Raw genomic sequence first — 21,190 nt, forward strand, 5'->3', positions numbered from 1 at the left:
GTCAACGTAGTCCAGGTCATGCTCATCCGCCGGATTCTCCCGTGCCAACAACGAGCCTTTAAATTGTGGGAGTTCGATCCGGCTCAGCACCAAACCTTGAGCGGGCTCTTCGACACGAGGTACAAAGATGCCTGGAAGGTGCTGTTTAAGGGCGCCGAGGCTCCCGCATCCGCTACCGAAGATCGCAGATTCCGCTTCCAGCGCCAAGCTGACAAGGTAAATGATTCTACCCTTTACGGGACACTTGTTTTACATAGTTTGACTCTACGCGGGATCTAATCTCCCCTTTCCTTTGAGAGGACTGGTAGAAGAAGGCCGAGCAGATTAACTGTCCGGCCCCCTTGCTAGAAGACCCAGTCGATGCCCGCCTAACGGGGCTGCTGGCTCCGGCACCCCACGTGGTGCCGGAGAACAAGGCCAAGAAGAAGGCCACGGGTACTCGAAAGAGTTCCCGTTTTCAAGTGTTATCGGATGATGACTCCAAAGCCGACTCCTCCCACAAAGGCGAGGAGGAGAAGAGGAAAGCCTCTCCCCCAGCGGGGGGAGGGAGGAAAAGGAAGGCCTCCCCAACAAGGGAGGCCGAAGGGTCCAAGAAGGGAACAAACTCTTTCCTCGGACTGCTCTGCCAACGCCAGTGACGGCGACGAGGACTGGCCTCCAAGGGCCAAGCCCCTGGCGAGATTGTAAGTATCCAGACTCCCGAATAACTTCATGGTTTTTCCTTTCGCCACATAATGTCTTTCTAATGCCGCATACAACCCTGCAGTCCGCCCAAGGATGATCTTCCCGCTTCGTCGAGCGGGTCCTTAGGTGCGTCGGATATGGATTCCCTTCCGACTGCCTCCGCCCCCCGTGATGCGGATGATGCCGAGGTGGGGTCCCGGGAAGGGACCCACCCGGAGGAGGAGGCCCCGGAGGTGTTGCAGGACAACCTCCCGGACTTTGCACCGGACTCGCCCCCGGAACCCATAGTGGCTCCGGAGTCTGGCGGGCGACCCCTTCGTAAGAAGGGCAAGACCGTGGCACCGACAGCCTCTATCCAACCGGAGGCGCCGGACAGCTTGCTGGAGGCGCTTAATGGCACCTCCATCAAAGAGCAACACCGCACCGTTATGAGTGCGGTGATTCAAAAGGTTCAGCTCGCCAAGAGTGGGCTGACCGAAGCCTGCAGCAGCCTTCTATCAGGCTTCGAGGTAAGAATGTTAATATATGTAAAATAGTACTGCATAGACAGTAGCCCCTGATGCTCGGTTCGGTGTTCAGAAAGAAAAGCCGGACTGAGTATCTAAAAAGATATACGCAGGAGTCATAAAAAATATGTCAATATGGAATTGCAGGCTACGCTGCTCACCTCCGCCGCACTGACTACGGAGGTCAATGCTTTAAAGCAAAACCTCAAGCGGTCTGAGAACGAGCTCGGTCGTGCCAAGAAGCAGCTCGAGGACAAAGAAGGTGAGTAGCACCTTATTAAAAATGTACCTTACGGAAAAGGATTTGTTGGAAGAAAAATGACAAGGATAACGTGGGTATTGCAGGGGCCACGAACGAGGTGGCAACCCTGAAGGAGGCGGTGTCCGTGGCCGAACGGAATGCGGCCGCAGAACGCACCGAGCGAAAGAAGCAGGAGGCGCGGGTGGCGGAGGTATAGCAAGACCTCCAGGCTCTCATGGAAAAACATGAGAGTTTGGAGCGTGACTCGAAGACTCGAGATGCCGAGCTTGCATCGGCTCTTGAGAGTGCCAAAGCCGCTAAGGCCGAAGCCCACAAGGCCCTTCAGGAGATTGAGGCGTTGAAGAAAATAGCGGCGGTAAGGCATTTTTCATGCAAAGCAAGCATGTGTATGTAAATTACCTGTACTTACCCGAATTCGGAGCTCTCCAGGAGCCTTCACAGATCTGCCCCGCAGTGTGTCCGACGCTGCCGCTTTCTACAGGGCCGAGGAGGGGAGCTCGACGGAGAAGGTCTTCTGGTCTCAGTATGCTGAGGCCGTACATCCAGTGCCCCTAAGAGACCAGCTGAAGCAGCTGGTCGAGCTCCACAAGGTGGCCGAACAGGCCATGAAGGGCCTCATAGTTTGGTTGTGGCGCAATGAGGCCATGCCTGGGAGCTACTTCGGCCTGGTGCTGCGGTTGGTGGATGTGTGTCCATGGGTGGAGGTCATCAAGCGATCCGCCTGTATTGAAGGAGTATCGCACACCCGAGATGTATTACAAGAGTGTCCTGAAGGGTGCCCACACTATTGCGGGTGAGTGCTCCAATAATGTAATATTTGAGTAGACTCGTATTTTGTTATCCTGTGCGCAGAAAACTTTGTTCATATGCGCTAAGCAACACTTGTTTATTTAAAATATTACCTTCTGTTCGGCTGTTTATCAAATTTGAGATATGGCAAGTCGTCGGCTTCAGCCCCCATGCCACTAGTGCTGGGGTGTTCGGGATAAATTTGAGCACTCTTGTTCCCATATTTGGGTCCATCTAGGGAGGCGCTCAACACGACGAACTAGGCAACCGCACTTATAATGCTTGAACACTCTCACTTAGCCATAGAATTCTATAATTTCAAATTTCAGCGAAGCCCCTAGTGTTCGGAAGGCCGAATTCGGGGCGCTATCCACGCCTGGGCCGGACAAAGTCGGCTCCTCGCTCTAAGCGTTATAAGCCTTTAGGGACTCGAGAAAACCTCTCGAACAGCGACCGGCTCTCGCCTCATCATGATGGTCAGTTTTAGCTTTCTCCACTGAGGCGTTAACCCAGCTCAACTGGGGCGCAATCGCAGTGGTTCTCCCAGTGCTACCTTAGCCGATATAACGGAACATAAGGTACTAAAACATGGGAGCCGGGCAAACCCAACTATTGACCCAAGACATGATTCGGAGCTGATGCATATAATGCTATAAGTTCGGGGTGCCGCACTTGTGAAAGTGTTCGGACTTATCACACCATGATGTGGGGAACATAAGCCCCCGGTGTTTTCAGCCGTACCAAAGTGTACGGATGCAATATGTCATGACTGAACATATGTATAAAAAAGAAATGCAATTATAAGCAAAAAGGTGCTACATTGTTTTATTCAAAAGGTACTGCTATGAATGCAGAACAATACAAATAGTGCGATAAGCAAGGGACGGGACTATTAAACATGTCCCCCTCCAGGGGTAGGCTGCGGAGTGGTCTATAAGACAGATTTAATGTTCGTAAGGGAGACCACCGGATGTTCGTCGCGGCCTTTTTCCTTCCCTGGCTGTTGCATCGTGAGTTCGGCCGGTCTACTACCGGACAAGGCCTCTGGTGAACGGAGTCCTGTAGGTAAGAAAAAGGAATAAAATGAGAAAGAAAAAGAAAATGACACACTTGGGAGCCCCTGATTTAGTTGAGCCGCATTCTGGGCCTGTCGTGGTCGTGCCCCTTCCCCTATGCCGATGGTATCTCCAGAGCTAATGATGTACGAGAAGGACCAGTCGTGCGGTTTTGCAAGGGCTGGGGTTGGGGCCGCATTGCTATGCGTGCTCGAAACGCGCCAGGTGGTCTTGTTGTAGGTTACTTCTGGCACGTTTGGCCATGTCCGATCGCTTAACGGCCGGACTGGAGAATTGCCTTAAGAGGCTGCATTGTACTTCTGCCGCGAGAGCCGCTGTATGTTCCTCAGTTCGGAGGGAGCGCTCCGTGTTCCCGTTGACCGTGATGACTCCTCGAGGGCCTGGCATCTTGAGCTTAAGGTATGCGTAGTGCGGCACCGCGTTGAACTTTGCAAACGCGGTTCGTCTGAGCAAAGCATGATAGCCGCTGCGGAACGGAACTATGTCGAAGATTAACTCCTCGCTTAGGAAGTTATCCGGGGATCCGAAGACCACTTCCAGTGTAACCGAGCCTGTACAATTGGCTTCTACACCTGGTATGACGCCTTTAAAGGATGTCTTGGTTGGTTTAATCCTTGAGGGGTCTATGCCCATTTTGCGCACTGTATCCTGATAAAGCAGGTTCAGGCTGCTGCCGCCGTCCATCAGGACTCTGGTGAGGTGAAATCCGTCGACGATTGGGTCTAAAACCAATGCGGCGAATCCACCGTGGCGGATGCTGGTGGGGTGGTCCCTTCGGTCAAAAGTGACCGGGCAGGAGGACCATGTATTGACCTTCGGGGTAACTGGCTCCATCGCGTATACGTCCCTTAGCGCACGCTTCCGCTCGCTTTTGGGTATGTGCGTTGCGTATATCATGTTCACCGTCCGCACCTGTGGGGGGAAACCCTTCTATCCTCTATTGTTTGGCGGTTGGGTCTCTTCCTCGTCGTCGCTATGCAGCCCCTTGTCATTGTTTTCGGCAATTAACTTGCCTGCCTGCTTGAATACCCAACAGTCCCTGTTGGTGTGGTTGGCTGGTTTTTTGGGGGTGCCGTGTATCTGGCACGAGCGGTCGAGTATTCGGTCCAAATTGGACGGACCTGGAGTAGTTATTTTGAATGGCTTTTTCCGCTGACCGGGTTTAGAGCCTCTGAATCCAACATTGACTGCCGTATCCTCACTATTGCCGCCGTTAATGCGGCGTTTGTTTTTGTTACGACGCGACCTGCCATTTTGGTCCTTGAAATCCGGACTGCCAAAATTTTTGCCGAGGTTGTTGCTGCGTGCTAGCCAGCTGTCCTCACCCGCGCAGAAGCGGGTCATGAGTGATGTGAGGGCTGCCATGGATTTCGGCTTTTCCTGTCCCAGGTGCCGGGCGAGCCACTCGTCGCGGATGTTATGCTTGAAGGCCGCGAGGGCCTCCGCATCCGGATAGTCGACGATTTGGTTTTTCTTGGTTAAGAACCGTGTCCAGAATTGTCTGGCCGATTCGTCTGGCTGCTGAATTATGTGGCTTAGGTCATCAGCGTCTGGTGGTCGCACATATGTGCCTTGGAAGTTATCGAGGAATGCGGCTTCCAGGTCTTCCCAACTCCCAATTGACTCTGCTGGCAAGCTGTTAAGCCAATGCCGGGCTGGTCCTGTAAGCTTGAGGGGGAGATATTTGATTGCATGAAGATCGTCACCGCGGGCCATGTGGATGTGAAGGAGATAGTCTTCAATCCAAACCACGGAGTCTGTTGTGCCATCGTAAGATTCAATATTCACGGGTTTAAACCCTTCGGGGATTTGATGATCCATTACTTCCTCTGTGAAGCATAGTGGGTGTGCGGCGCCTCTGTACTAGGCGATATCACGACGGAGCTCAAAAGAGCTTTGTCCATTTTGTTCGGCCCGGCCGGACTTACTGTGTCCGGTGCGACGGTTGTCGTCACGTATCGTGGGGCGCCCACGCGATCCATAGATCGATCTTGATTGTCTTCCCTTATCCTCCAATATATCTCGCAAGTCTGGAGCGTTCCCCTGGGGCCATGTGCTTTTCGAGCAATTCCGGGGTACGGTTCTAGTGAAGGGCCTAGAGGCCTCTCTGTCGCGACCACGGGGTGATCGGTCAGCCGTATTGTCTGCTGGTGATGCAGGTTCATATGCCTCCTCCTCTAATCGGGGGAGCAGCTTGCGTTTAGGGTAGCTTTTGGAGGGGCGTTCGAGCTCATGCTCTTCGGCCGCGAGGACTTCAGTCCATCTGTCAGCTAGCAGATCTTGATCAGCTCTAAGCTGTTGCTGCTTTTTCTTGAGGCTGTTTGCCGTGGCCATAAGCCTGCGTTTAAAACGGTCTTGTTCGGCGGGATCCGAAGGCACGATGAATTCGTCGTCGTCGAGGTTCGCCTCGTCTCCAGAGGGAGGCATATAATCCTCTACCTCTTCTTCTGCCGCTCTCTTGTGAGGGCTGGCGTCTCCGTCCTCCTGCGCTGAATCTTGCTGGAGGGGGTTGTCTTCGGCATTGTCCGGGGTATTATTATCTCTAGTGCCGGAATCGCCATTCTTGCTGTGGCGGGATTTAGAGCGGTGCCGCTGACGCCGGCGCTTGTGCTGTTTCTTGGAGGGGTCATCCTCCGCTGCTCCTTCGCCATTCCCATCCTTTGGGATATCCACCATGTATATGTCATATGATGAGGTGGCTTTCCAGTGCCCGGAAGGCGCTGGTTCTTGGTCGTCTCCGGCATCGTCGTCCATACCGTCGATGTCTTCGGAGTCGTAGTCTAGCATGTCGGTTAGCTCGTCGACAGTGCCTATCAAGTGGGTGGTGGGTGGGCTTTGAATTTCTTCGTCGTCCGCACCCCAACCATCCTGACCGCAGTCCGGCCAGGGCTCTCCTGATAACGAGAGATATTTTAGCGAACTCAAGATGTCGCCGAAAGGTGAGTGTTGAAAGATGTCCGCAGCGGTGAACTCCATGACCGGCGCCCAATCGGATTCGATTGGAGGGGGCGCGGGAGGTTCGGAGTCCGGCAAGGAGTCCGGCACCTCGGAGTCATGAGCTTTATGAGGGACAAGGTCAGTGTTCGGGTCTATCGCCATAGTGGTTGCAGCCCCCGCGGCGGTGTCTAGCCATCCGGCCTCGATCTACGCAGCCAGCTCCGAATTGAAGATCAGGGCGGGCTCGAGTACGGCCTCCAGGGTACTGTCCAGCTGCAGAGCTAGATCATGCCCATCGCGACAGTGTGGCGCGCTTGGCTGTGACTCGAATCCATTGAAGATAATGTCCCCGCGGATGTCAGCCGTGAAGTTCAAACTTCCAAATCTGACCTGACGGCCAGGGGCGTAGCTTTCGATCTGCTCTAGATGGCCAAGCGAATTGGCCCGCAGTGCAAAGCTGCTGAATACGAAGATCTGTCCGGGGAGAAAGGTCTCACCCTAGACTGCGTCGTTGATGATGATTGAAGAAGCCATCGAGCCTATCGGTGACGACACAGAGGAACTCTCAATGAAAGCACCAATGTCGGTGTCAAAACCGGCGGATCTCGGGTAGGGGGTCCCGAACTGTGCGTCTAGGCGGATGGTAACAGGAGACAAGGGACACGATGTTTTACCCACGTTTGGGCCCTCTTGATGGAGGTAAAACCCTACGTCCTGCTTGATTAATATTGATGATGTGTGTTACAAGAGTAGATCTACCACGAGATCAAGGAGGCTAAACCCTAGAAGCTAGCCTATGGTATGATTGTTATTCGTCCTATGGACTAAAGCCATCCGGTTTATATAGACACCGGAGAGGGCTAGGGTTACACAGAGTCGGTTAAAATGGTAGGAGATCTACATATCCGTATCGCCAAGCTTGCCTTCCACGCCAAGGAAAGTCCCATCCGGACACGGGACGAAGTCTTCAATCTTGTATCTTCATAGTCTTGGAGTCCGGCCGATCATGATAGTTCGGCTATCCGGACACCCCCTAGTCCAGGACTCCCTCAGTGGGGCCGGGCGGGGCGGCGCGGGGCGGCGACAGCGTCGGGGCGTGGCGGGGCGGGGCGGTGACGGCGTCGGGGCGGGGCGGCGACGGCGAGGTGGCGGCAGGGAGACACGCGGCGACGGGAGTGGAGCAGGAGAGATCGAAGTCGCGCAAAGTGTTGTATATATAGCAAAGGCTTTGGTCTCGGTTCGTGGAACAAACCGGGACTAATGCCCCCTTTAGTCTCGGTTGGTGCCACCAACCGGGACCAAAGGCCTCATTTCAGCAGCCCAAAGGGCGGGAAACGAAGACCTTGTTCCCGGTTGGTGGCTCCAACCGGGACTAAAGAGCGGCATTCGTCCCGGTTGGTGCAACCAACCGGGACCAAAGAGTGGTATTGGTACCGGTTGGTGCCACCAACCGGTACCAATGGACCCGCCTAACTACTTTTTTATTTTCTGCAGCTGTTTTTTTGTTGATTCTTCCAGCAGCTGTTTTTTTAGTCCCACCTCTCCAAGCGAGAGGCACTCGCAGCTGTTTATAAGCCATGAGTGCAGAGACGATGACGAAGAGGTTCAATGCTCCTGCACGTTGCTAGCTTCAAGCCTTGAGGAATACAGTAGACTGCACAGAGCTATGTGCAGTGCAGTTAACACTATTCCGAAAGGCTTGAAGCAAATTAACAAGCATTGCGCCTCTCTTTTATTTTTAATGACTCATTACAACTCAGAAATAAAAAGAAAAAAAATAAATATAGCAGAAAAGAAAAAAAAACTATATAGAAAACTACTCAGAAATGAATAGAAGCAAAAAATAGTTGTGATTAACTGTACTAAAAAATGAGCATAGATGCTTATTTTTAATGACTTATTACAACTCAGAAATAAAAAGAAAAAAATAAATATAGCAGAAAAAAAACTATATAGAAAACTACTCAGAAATGAATAGAAGGAAAAAATAGTTGTGATTAACTGTACTAAAAAAGGAGCATAGATGCTTATTTTTAATGACTTATTACAACTCAGAAATAAAAAAAAGAAAAAATAGTTGTGATTAACTTTACTAAAATTTGAGTATAGATGCTTATTTTTAATGACTTATTACAATTCAAAAATAAATAGAAGAAAAACTAGTAGTGGTTAACTTTACTAAAAATTGAGCATAGATGCTTATTTTTAATGACTTATTACAACTCAGAAATAAAAAGAAAAAAAATAAATATAGTAGAAAAGAAAAGAAAAAACTATATAAAAAACTACTTGGAAATGAGCATAGATGCGCTTATAGAGGAAATTCAACTTAAATTCATAACAAATTTCAAGAGAAATTCGTATGAATTTAGGCTAAATTCCCTATAAGGGCATCTATTTTCATTTTTAGAGGAGCTCAATAAGGCAGAGAGGGAGGGGCTTATAAACCGGTCTGATTCCCCTTCGGTTGGCGAGGTGGGACTAAACTTTGGCCGCAACGAGGACCAACCCTCTAGTCCCGGTTGGTGGAATGGACCGGGACTAATGGCCGTCCTTTGGTCCCGGTTCAGGCCACCAACCGGGACCAATGGTGGTGGGCCAGGAGCGAGGGCCATTGGTCTAGGTTCGTCCCACCAACCGGGACCAATAGGTCCAGACGAACCGGGACCAATGGCCCACGTGGCCCGGCCGGCCTCTGGGGCTCACGGACCGGGTCCAATGCCCCCATTGGTCCCAGTTCTGGATTGAACCAGGACTAATGGGCTAGAACGGCCTGGACCATTGGCCCCTTTTCTACTAGTGAGGGGGAAAGGGCATGGGTTTCTGAACCCATGGTTCTCTTTCTCTACCGTGCTTCCTAGCAACAAAATCTCTTTTATCATAACGTTGATTCTTTGATTGTGGGTTATCAAGATCAACAACAGGTTCAGTCTCTACATCATTATTTTTGCTAGGTTGAGCATCAACATGAACATTATCATTAACAATATCACTAGGTTCATGTTCATCACCTGATTGTGTTTCAGCATCAGAAATAGAAATATCATTGGGATTCTCATGTGTGTCTATAGCGGGTTCACTAGAAGCATGCAAAGTCCCACCGTTTTTCTTTTTCTTCTTTTTAGAAGAATTAGGTGCCTCTAAATTATTTCTCTGAGAATCCTACTCGATTCTCTTAGGGTGGCCTTCAGGATACAAAGGTTCCTGAGTCATTCTACTGGTTCTAGTAGCCACTCTAACAGCAAGGTCAGGTTTATTATTTAATTCGTCAAGCAAATCATTTTGTCCTTTAAGTACTTGCTCAGCTTGAGTAGCAACCGTAGAAGCATATTTGCTAATGAGTCTAAGTTCACCTTTAACTCTAGCCATATAATCACTCAAGCGTCCTATCTCAAAAGCATTATTCTTTAATTCTCTACCAACATAAGCATTAAAACTTTCTTGTCTAGCCATAAAGTCATCAAATTCATCTAAGCATGGGCTATGAAATTTAGTAGAAGGAATTTCAACTTTATCATATCTATAGAGAGAATTTACCTTTACTACCTGTGTCGGGTTAGCAAGACAATGTGTTTCTTCAACAGGCGGTATATTAAGACCATGTATTTCTTCAATAGGTGGTAAATTCTTAACACCTTCAGTTTAATACATTTTTCTTTCATTTATTTATTTGCCTCTTGCATATCTTCAGGACTGAGAAATAGAACACCTCTCTTCTTAGGAGTTGGTTTAGGAATAGGCTCAGGAGTTGGCTCAATTGGTTCAGGAATTGCCTCAGGAATTGGCTCAGGAAGAGTCCAATTATTTTCATTAGTCAACATATTATTCAGTAGTAATTAAGCTTCGTCGACTGTTCTTTCCCTGAAAACACAACCAGCACAACTATCCAAGTAGTCCTTGGAAGCATCGGTTAGTCCATTATAAAAGATATCAAGTATTTCATTTTTCTTAAGAGGATGATCAGGCAAAGCATTAAGTAATCGGAGAAGCCTCCCCCAAGCTTGTGGGAGACTCTCTTCTTTGATTTGCACAAAATTGTATATTTCCCGCAAGGCAGCTTGTTTCTTATGAGCAGGGGAATATTTAGCAGAGAAGTAATAAATCATATCCTGGGGACTACGCACACAACCAGGATCAAGAGAATTAAACCAAGTCTTAGCATCGCCCTTTAATGAGAACGGAAATATCTTAAGGTTATAATAATAGCGAGACTTCTCATCATTTGTAAACAGGGTGGCTATATCATTCAACTTAGTAAGATGTGCCACGACAGTTTCAGATTCAAGGCCATAAAAAGGATCAAATTCTACTAAAGTAATAATTTCAGGATCAACAGAGAATTCATAATCCTTATCAGTAACACAGATAGGTGAAGTAGAAAAAGCTGGGTCAGGTTTCATTCTAACATTAAGAGATTGCTGCTTCCATTTAGCTAATAACTTTTTAAGATCATATCTATCTTTGCAAGCAAAAATAGCTCTAGCAGCTTCCTCCTCCATAACATAACCCTCAGGAACAACAGGTAATTCATAATCGGGGGGGGGGGGAGAACTTTCATCATCACTATCATCAATAATAGCATCTTCAATAATTTCATTCTCTCTAACCCTAGCAAGTTGTTCATCAAGAAATTCACCTAATGGCAAAGTAGTATCACGCACAGAAGTAGTTTCATCATAAGTATCATGCATAGCAGAAGTGGCATCATCAATAACGTGCGACATATCAAAATTAATAGCAGTAGCAGGTTTAGGTGTCGCAAGCTTACTCAAAACAGAAGGGGAATCTAGTGCAGAGCTAGATGGCAGTTCCTTACCTCCCCTCGTAGTTGAGGGAAAAAACTTGGTTCTTTCGTCTTTCAAGTTCCTCATAGTAATCAACAGGTATAAATCCCAAGTGACTCAAAGAATAGAGCTATGCGCCCCAGCAACGGCACCAGAAATTAGTCTTGATAACCCACAAGTTTAGGGGATTGCAATAGCTTTCGAGGGTAGAGTATTCAACCCAAATTTATTCTTAAGTATTAGCAGTTGAGTTGTCAATTCAACCACACCTGGATAACTTAGTATCTGCAGCAAAGTATTTAGTAGCAAACTAGTATGATAGTAATGGTAACACTGGCAAAAGTAAAGATAGCAGTTTTGTAGTAGTTGTAACAATAGCAACGGAAAAGTAAATAAGCGAAGCACAATATGTGAAAAGCTCGTAGGAATTGGATCAGTGATGGATAATTATGTCGGATGCGATTCCTCATGTAATAGCTATAACATAGGGTGACACAGAACTAGCTCCAGTTCATCAATGTAATGTAGGCATGTATTCTGAATATAGTCATACGTGCTTATGGAAAAGAACTTGCATGACATCTTTTGTCCTACCCTCCCGTGGCAGCGGGGTCCTAGTGGAAACTAAGGGATATTAAGGCCTCCTTTTAATAGAGAACCGAAACAAAGCATTAGCACATAGTGAATACATGAACTCCTCAAACTACGGTCATCACTGAGAAGTATCCCGATTATTGTCACTTCGGGGTTGTCGGACCATAACACATAATAGGTGACTATAGACTTGCAAGATAGGATCAAGAACACACATATATTCATGAAAACATATTAGGTTTAGATCTGAAATCATGGCACTCGGGCCCTAGTGACAAGCATTAAGCATAGCAAAGTCATAGCAACATCAATCTGAGAACATAGTGGATAATAGGGATCAAACCCTAACAAAACTAACTTGATTACATGGTAAATCTCATCCAACCCATCACCATCCAGCAGCACTACTAGGGAAAAGGCTAGCAGCAGCGCGGGTTTTAGGTGTATTAGTAGCGCAGGGGGAGGCGCTACTAATAAGGCGCTACAGCTAACACATAGCAGTAGCGCGTGCTCACGGCACTACTGCTACACAAGTGTAGCAGCAGCGCGGTTTGTGAGAGCTCGCTACTGCTAATAGCTCTAGCGCTCTTTGCGTGGATGCGCTACTGCTATTGCGGCACTGATGCTAACTTTTATACCCTCGCTACTACTAATTTAAGTAGTATTTTTTGGCATATTTATTTTGTATTTGAACATGCTTTATAGAAGAATCTTTAGCACATAGAAATATCATCATGATATACATACAAATGCATGCGAGACCACAAATGTAATCATAGCATATACATACAAATAGTCTCATCATAATCATCATCCAACACAAAGTGATATCTTGTCATCATCTCGAAAATAGCGATACATGCAAGTCTCGAATACTTGCAACTACAACAACATCATCCATCTAAACAAAGGTATACGCAAGAAGTGCTATCACTATGAGTGAGAGCGGAACTATGCAGTGCATGAGGTGGCGGTTACGAGTCATCTCTCACGCTAGCGTGAACCTCAAGTAACTAGCTTCTCCTTCTTGTCTGCTTTTGAAGCCTTTATGGCTGGCGCCCGTGAACCCATTCACTTGCGCCTAACACTCATGCCACTCGTTGTACACCCCCGGAACCTTCCCTTTGTACACGACATAGCAATTCCATCTCGCCATCAAGAAAATAGGTACCTGTTAGAGATGCATGTTCATGAAGAGGATGTACAATCATATATATGCAACAAAATATACTAGAGCAACACCGAAAAAGAAAGGGTTAGCAACTAGATGCAACATATAGTACGCAAATTAATTAACTAGAGGTACGCAGGTCATTGTACGCAAACTAACAAAGTAGCGTTACGCAAGTTCGGCAGGGATCATGGACATCACAAAGTTTCATCGCTACAAAAAGTATACAAGTTCAACCGACACATATCATCATCATCGCCATCATAAATCACTAGAAGTTCCATCTTTCCATATCATCGAGGATAAACCCTAGCTTCTTGAATGGCGTGAGATCTAGACGTTGCATTCCTATGCAAGTTCGGACGTCAGCTCGCGATATAGGGCCGTGGTGGAACATCCCCTTCTCATCGACGACTTCTTTCATGATGATCGTCGCAATGTCGCTTTGGATGCGAAAGAAGTCATCTCTAAGTTTATAATCCGCTTCTCCATGAGATTCTAGCCACTTGTGGATATGATCATCATTTCTGCTTGTCATGCGAAGCTTCTGGTGATCCGTGTTGAACTGAATCATGAGATGGACGATGTAGAATCCATCCTTCTTGCTTGGTTTTGGGAGATGGATGCAGGAGAAGTTAGTTTTATGCGCGAAACCCATCTTCTTGTTCCTTTGTTTCCTGATCTGCACATGGCCACCTCTAAAGCTGAAGCCTTGGAGAGCATCATCTAGAATATTCATTATGTGGGTGTAGTCTTTTTTCTCGTAGTGTCTGGAAGGGTCAAAATACACGGCGTGGGAGACTTGCAGGTAAAGAACGATAAGGACGGCGCGCCCGTTGCTGCGGGGAAAAGACACCTCAAATTATTCCCCATAAGAGAGAGAAGGAATGATTGAAATGTACGAAAGGGTTGTCCGGAACTGACTTACTTTGGATGATAAGGCACGAGGACAATTTCCCGGTCCTTATTCTGTACCATGAAGTTTTGGAGGTACTCCCTAGCAGTTTCACGCTCAAAGTCGCCGAGACACAAGAAAGACTCGTGCATGTAGTACGGATCCGCCACACAGATTTGTGAGACTTCTTCACTCTTCATGACGGAGCTCATATGTAGCGCAAAAAGGCGGACGATAGTAAAATCGAGCCGCCTTGTTAGAAACATCTCAAAGATATGGTCAAACCGCAGGAAGAACACCTCCGTGGGCCGTGTGTCGACGTAGCACTTCCCCTCAGGCACACGAGCCGCGTATGTCGGATATCCTGGATCCTTTGAGGCTAGTAGGCTTTTCTCAGTCGACAGCACATGGTCATGCAGTCTCCTGAGATCCCCTGATAGTGCCTCCAGCGGTTCGGCGGTAGCATCGGCTCGCCCGTGAGATGGAACATGACTGCACCTTTCACGGGTACACGCTCTTCAGAAGGCATCGTCTGGCTGCTATGTGCTCTGGCTTGTTTGGAGGCAGTTACCTTCCCCGATCTCTTCCTCTCCTTTTTCTTGGGCACACCTTCCAGACCCTTCCTTAACCCCTGCCCTAGTGTTCCCGGGCTAAGTACTGTATGACCCTCGTGCCCGGCTAGTTAAGCCTGTGTTGAGGTGGCATCTTCAGGCGTGTCCTGTGAGGATTTCATGAAGAGAGACTTTTTGCAATCCCTGCTACGACCCTGCCCGGGCATATCATCCATATCCTCATTAGCAAGTTGATAGCCCGATTCGTCATATGGTTGACTCATCATATCTATGTCATAGTCATATGCATTTGTATTGATGAAATCCATAGGGTCGACCTCCGTCTCATCATCCATTCTCTGTTCTACAAGAGAAATTACATCAGCCAGTACTATTGCACCCCCTTCATCATGTCGTCCGCCGCTCTCACCCGGCACTACAGGAGCTGGTAATTGCGTAGGCGGGGTGGTGGTCTCCGCACATGCTTGTTGATGTGTGGTAGTTATTGGTGTGCTCTCGGCCGGCTCCAAACGAATAAGATTCTTCGGCCATAGCAGCACCCAATTCTTGCAGCTTCCAATCCACGGCGGGGTATCGTCGTCTGCTCCCACATGCTGTACTAGAGGAGGCAATCCTCATGCCCCGATTTCACACTGGTCAAGCTAACCCTGAAGTGCCCAGCGGGGATCGGCTGGTTGTGGAACGTGCGTTGCGAGGGGTCCATTATCATCCCCTTTCCCACGTCCACCTTCTGGCCTTTGATCAAGTAGAGTATGGTGCACGGGGTTTCTTTCGCCTGCAAACACATATGTCTGTGGCGTAAAACAACCGAAAGGCAACAAAAATGGAATATTATATATATATATATAGGACAACACTATTCTAATCCCAGGACTCCCGAACCGGTACGAGAGAAAAAAAAGAGCCCATCCACCCCCTCCCACGATCCCCAAACCTCACCTCACCTCCCTCGATCCCCTGAACTGCATTGCGTTACCAGCGCCACCTCCCACCCTGGCACACGCCACCGCCGAGCCCCGGCCACCCAATGCGCCGCCGCCGGGCCCATGGCCACCAACCGCCCCCGCCGCCGCCCCCGTCCCCGACGTTCCTGGACCTCCCCTGGCCCCGCCGCCTCCTACCACATCCAGCGACCAGGAACGCTCCTGGTCAGGCGCAGGGGTTGCGCGCGACCTCCAGCCGCCGCCCGTTCACCCACCCCGCTGCGCCGGGAACCACCTACCCCGCCCAGATCCGCCGAAGCGCTCGCCGGATCCTGCCTTATCGCCGGTTCCCGCGACATAGGCAGCCACCGGATCGGCTAAGCCGCCGCAACCCCTACAAGAAAGCTCGACGGCGGCTTCCCCTGCTTCTTCCTGTGCGTCGCTGGAAGGCCCGCGTCCCCGCGTGATGCCACCGTCGGAGAACAACTCGTGCAACAGCAGGTCGCGGGAGAAAGCTCGGGCTGCAACTGCTGGATCCTACCGCCATGGCCACTCACCTCGCGCCATCGACGAACTGCCGAGGCCTAAGCAGCGACCTGTCTGAGGCCAAAGCTCGACCTTCATGCTTGTATCTTCTCCAAGTTGCTGCTACCTGCAACGGAGAGGGGAGGTTGTAGTCCAGCACTATCACGGGAGGAAGTGCTCTTACTTTCTTCTGAAATATGGTAAGCTGGACGCCGGTCGGTCTGCTTGATCGATCTTGGCTGCGTGCGCTGTATCTATCCATTGCATCCACCTTGTTTGAATTCTACTCATGCTTGTGCGTCTCTGACTCTTTATTTCTGTTTCTTTTTCAATTTTCAGGTGTGGGTGCAGCTTGATGCTTGGCCATGTCTCCGTTTCCACCTACAACTGTAGGGTACGTGAGGGCGATCGATCGATCTCCTTTCCTTCGATCACTGGAGCTTCAGACTCGGTGGAACGGTCAAGCCGCTTGATTGACCGCCAAGGCAGGAGCAGCAGCATTATTCTTTTTCCGACTAGTAAATCTCGGCCACTGAGGCCAGGTGCTAGTGGGACTGGGCTTGGACATGTCTTGTTTTGCATATTGGATGTTTGTATTCTTCTCATTGTTGCGTTTCTCTGAATTTTTGCTCTGTCCATTCATGTGTTCCCACTGAATCTGTATATTTCTCTGAACTCAGTGATATATCAAGTGTGAAATTTATTCTTACTAGTTCCTGGCCTTCATTTTTGCCATTTCTACGCATGGTGTCTGCAGGAAAGGATCCGATGTTTGCGTTGGGCCGTCAACAGAGATTGGAGCTATAGAATTGGCCCTTATGAATTGTTCAGGCAGATCAACAAATACATATTTTTTCGGACGACCATATCTACCCGATTTGACTCGCTTGAGGAGGCATACGAGTTCTATAACATGTACTCATGGGAATTGCTTTCGGGCATTTTTGGTACATGACCAGTTAGATGAACGGCGATCAGTACTGGTCATCTCAGGATCTAGGGTGCCAGATGGAGGTATAGATCGACATGAATTTTACTTTTGTTGTTCTGAATTCTCGATTGGTTTGCTGCACACGCATGATACCATATCATTTTTGTTCTTCAGGGTGTTGACTTGAGGTGCTAGAATGACTCTATGAGATTTGGTTTCAAAGGCAGTGATCCAGCTTCACAAGTCCGACGACCATGGTTGCTTTGTGGCGCCGCCGTGTTCCCCGACATCTCCATGCCGCTGCCCCTATCTCCCAGCTCGCAACGGCGGGGCTCATCAGATACTACCGAGTATCTCATCAAGTTCAAATAATTTGAACATGCAAACATGTTGTGTTCAAGAAGGTCAAGTGTGTTATGTGCATCACCTCGCCCCCACTAAATCTTCTGCATTTTTGTGTATTCTTCAAAAGTTCAGGTCATCATGAGTTGCTTCGATTGAGCTACTGCTATGAAAAAGTTCACCTCAGAGGCAGTTCTATGCGTGCAAACCGGAAGGACGACGAACCACGCCTGGTGTCGCTGCCATCTTGGACAGATGGAGGAAGAAGGTCACCATAGAGCTAGGGAGAAGGTCACATAAGGTGCAGGAAGATTGTCAGAGTGCAGGAACGGCTGTGTGATCTTTGTGCTGTTTTGGGGTGCAAATTAACATGGGTATGCGATCTCACATCCTGTGTATTCTTGAGATGGCCTACCTTAGCCTCAAAACCATATGGCCTATATACATGTACAGAACCTACAACAACTTTATGGGGAGTTGATGGATTATTCAATGGTTGTTGCTGCCACTATTGATTTTTTTTCTTGAGATGGTCTTCATCACCGTTCAAAATAATACAAATGCTTCTTGGTTGCATCTAGTTCCATCGCTCCACCTCAACACTGATTCCTTCAGCTAGATCTTGCTTGTAATTTTGTATTCTTTTTTTCTTTTCTGGAAAGCATTAGCTCTTGAAATCCAGATCTGATGATGTAGCTTTGGCTATTCTTGAAAACACGTAGAAAAATGTACATGCTCTGTAGGTTAAAATTTTGGCTCTAATTTATGTTTTTGCGAAGGTCAAAATATTGTGTTCAAGAAGGTCGAGTGTGTTATCTTAGCAAGCTCAAATAAAAATTAAACATGCAAGGTAAAACATCGGAGAGTTGCGATCTTTTAGAACTTCAGGTGACAATCAAATTTGACAAGAGCATCAAACAAAATTTAAGTCTAGAAAAACCACTTCAAAAAGAACGCAAAAGAATGGTCTCTTTGTTATCGATTACAAAAAGAAAAATTAATGAAAGGGGGAATGCAGTTTACGCATTTTCTAAAAGAACTAAGAAGTTCAAATTTTAAAAATAGAGAAGTTCAAAAATCATAAAAAGGACTTTCATTGTTTCTTAAATTAAAAAAATCAACAAGTTGAAATTGAAATAATGGACAATTCAATATTTATTACAAAACTATGATATTGTCTTTACTGAAATAAATAAATCAAGAAGTCCAAATTACAAAAATAGAGAAGTTTCATATTTATGACAAAACTCAGATTTTCCTTGTTACTAAAAAATAAAATGAAGAAGTTCAAATAAGAAAAAGGAGAAGTTCGATGGATATAGAAAAACTCAAATTCTTTTCGTTTCTTGGAAAAATAACAGTATGAAGTATAATTTCAAAAAAATGTTTGATGCTAATTTAAAACATATTTTTTTCTAAAAATAAGACCAAGAAGTTCAAATTAAAATAAAAGAGAAGTCCAAAGCTTATGAAAAACTCAGATTTTTCGCGTTACTAAAGTATAAAACGAAGAAGTTCAAATTAAAAAAGGACCAACTAAAAAAAGTTTAAAAATAGATTTTCTCCATTTCTAAAAAAACTAGAAGTTCAAACAAAATAACGAAGTGGTTCGATGTTTAATTAGAAACTAAGATTTTACAATTATTAAAATACTCAAATATCCCTTAGTATTGAAGAATGAACTATGAAGTTCAAAATTCATAAAAAGATTAAGAAAAAAATAGAAAGTCCATATTAAAAAGATGGAGAAGTTCGATGATTATAGAAAACTCGGATTTTCCTCGTTATTAAAGAATGGAAACAAGAAGTTCAAAAATAAAAAAACAAGAAGTTCAAGTTTTAAATTAGAATGCTTCAAAATTTCATAAAAAGGATTGAGAAATAAAACCAGGAAGTCCATATTAAAAAGATGGAGAAGTTCGATGATTATAGAAAACTCAGATTTTCCTCGTTATTAAAGAATGGAAACAAGAAGTTCAAAAATAGAATAACAAGAAGTTCAACTTTTAAAATAGAGCGCTTCAAAATTCATAAAAGGGGATTAAGAAAATCCGATTAAAAATTCATAAAAAAACTCAGATATTTTCATGTAACCAAGAGAAGTTCAGATTGATAACTGCCAGAAGTTCACGTACTACACGGCGTGCATTTTGTATTAAAAAAGAACAAAAACACAAAGGCTAAAAGTTTTGTTGTTATAAGTTCAAGTCCTTCGTCAGATAAAGTTCAAAAAATATTGTGAGAGAGGTTTGTACAAAAGGAATATCATTTGTGTGACATTAACGAATGTATGAGAAAATTACAAAACGAAAATACGTCACGGAAGTTCAATGTGAAAACAGCAGAAAGTTCAACTACCACAATGAATGAATTTCAGATGAAAAACTTTTAAAATCGTTGCGAGTATGAAAAAACTATCAACACGGGAAAGTTGCATGTTTACAGCAACTTTCCACCGATATATCACTTGCTCAATTCCGATGAGTGGATGGAGAGCTATGAGCAGTGGATGGAGAGCCACAGGCAAAAAAAGCACGTGAAAAATAGAGTGAAGTTCAAGGTTTCCTACCGAGAAGTTCAGGTACTTCACACGATGCATTTTTCACGAATCTGTTTCGCGATAAAGGCAGAACGAATAATCTCGCCATTTTCCAAATTACTTGAAAACGGCAGGGAATCACAGAAAACCATCAACATGAAAAAGTTTCGCATTTTCCTTGGCTTTTCAATGGTATATTATTTGCCCCATTCCGATAAAGTTTATGGAAATTACAGCGAAAATACGTTTTTAGCCATTTTGAAAGCTGACATAAAACAGTAAGGAATTGGGAGAAATAATATATACCAAAAAGTTTCGTATTTCCTCAAGCTTTCCAACGCCATATCATTTGTTGCATTCGGACATAGGGTTAAAAACATAGATCGAAAATACGAACTCGGTGAAACTTGTACCGTTTTATAAATCACTTTTAAACCGTTCAAAATTAGAAAAAACTTTCTACATGAAAAAGTAGCGCATTTTCATAAGCTTTCCAACGCCATATCATGTGCCCCAATTGGTTTAGCCATTTAGAAATGACATCGAAAATACGAACTCAGCTGTTCGGTTTTTGAAATTTTACGATTTTCTAAATTACTCTTTAACCGTAGGGAATTAGAGAAAACTTTAAACATGTGGATGGAGCGTTTTTGCAGCAGCTTTCCAAAGCCATATTACTTGCCTCATTCCGATAAACGGTTTAGAAATGCGATCGAAATTACGATTCACATTTTTTGTGTGAAGAAAAAATGGTTTTCAAAACTGCTCTTAAACCGCTTACATTTTGCGAAAAATTTAACTTGGGTCATGATATTCATGTCCATAGCTTTCCAATGGTATATAGCATGCCCTATTTGGGCAATGTTGCGGGAAGTTCAACCTAGTACATGGGGAAGGTTAGGTCGAATAACTCAGGCAATAAAATCACAAAAAACGCGAGTTCTTCATGACCCGAGTGGAAAATCCGCCTATGAGCGAGATTCCTATCTAAAATGAGTATTTAGTTGCTAAAAATCGTTTGAAGATTACACTTACATCACATGGAACACGACTAACCAGAAAAACTCGCGGTAGAAGGCACGGTTGCGAAGATAGCCTGAAGGTCGGGTTCGTACACAGAGAAGTTCACGCGCGCCTACAAACAAAAATACGTCACAGAAGTTCAACATGAAAACAGCATGAAGTTCAACTACTACGCTGAATGAATTTCAGATGAAAAACTTTTAAAATCGTGGCGAGTATGAAAAATTGATTAACACGGGAAAGTTGCGTGTTTACAGCAGCTTTCCATCGGTATATTACTTGCTCAATTCCGGTGAGCGAATGGAGAGCTAGGAACAGTGGATAGAGATATACGAGAAAAGAAAGCACGTGAAAAACAGAGTGAAGTTGAAGTACACGTGCCAAGAAGTTCAGGTTCTTCACGCGATGCATGTTCGAAGAATCAGTTTCACAATAAAGGCAGAATGAATGATCTAGCCATTTTGGCAATTACATGAAAACGGCTAGGAATCAGAGAAAACCATCAACACGAAAAAGTTTCGCATTTTCCGTAGCTTTTCAGCGGTATATTATTTGCCCCATTTCGACAAAGTATGTAGAAATTATGACAAAAGTACGTTTGTAGCCATTTTCCAATTTGACTTAAAACTATAAAGAA

Source organism: Triticum aestivum, chromosome 3B, assembly GCF_018294505.1.
Source record: "Triticum aestivum cultivar Chinese Spring chromosome 3B, IWGSC CS RefSeq v2.1, whole genome shotgun sequence".
Lineage (NCBI taxonomy): Eukaryota > Viridiplantae > Streptophyta > Magnoliopsida > Poales > Poaceae > Triticum > Triticum aestivum.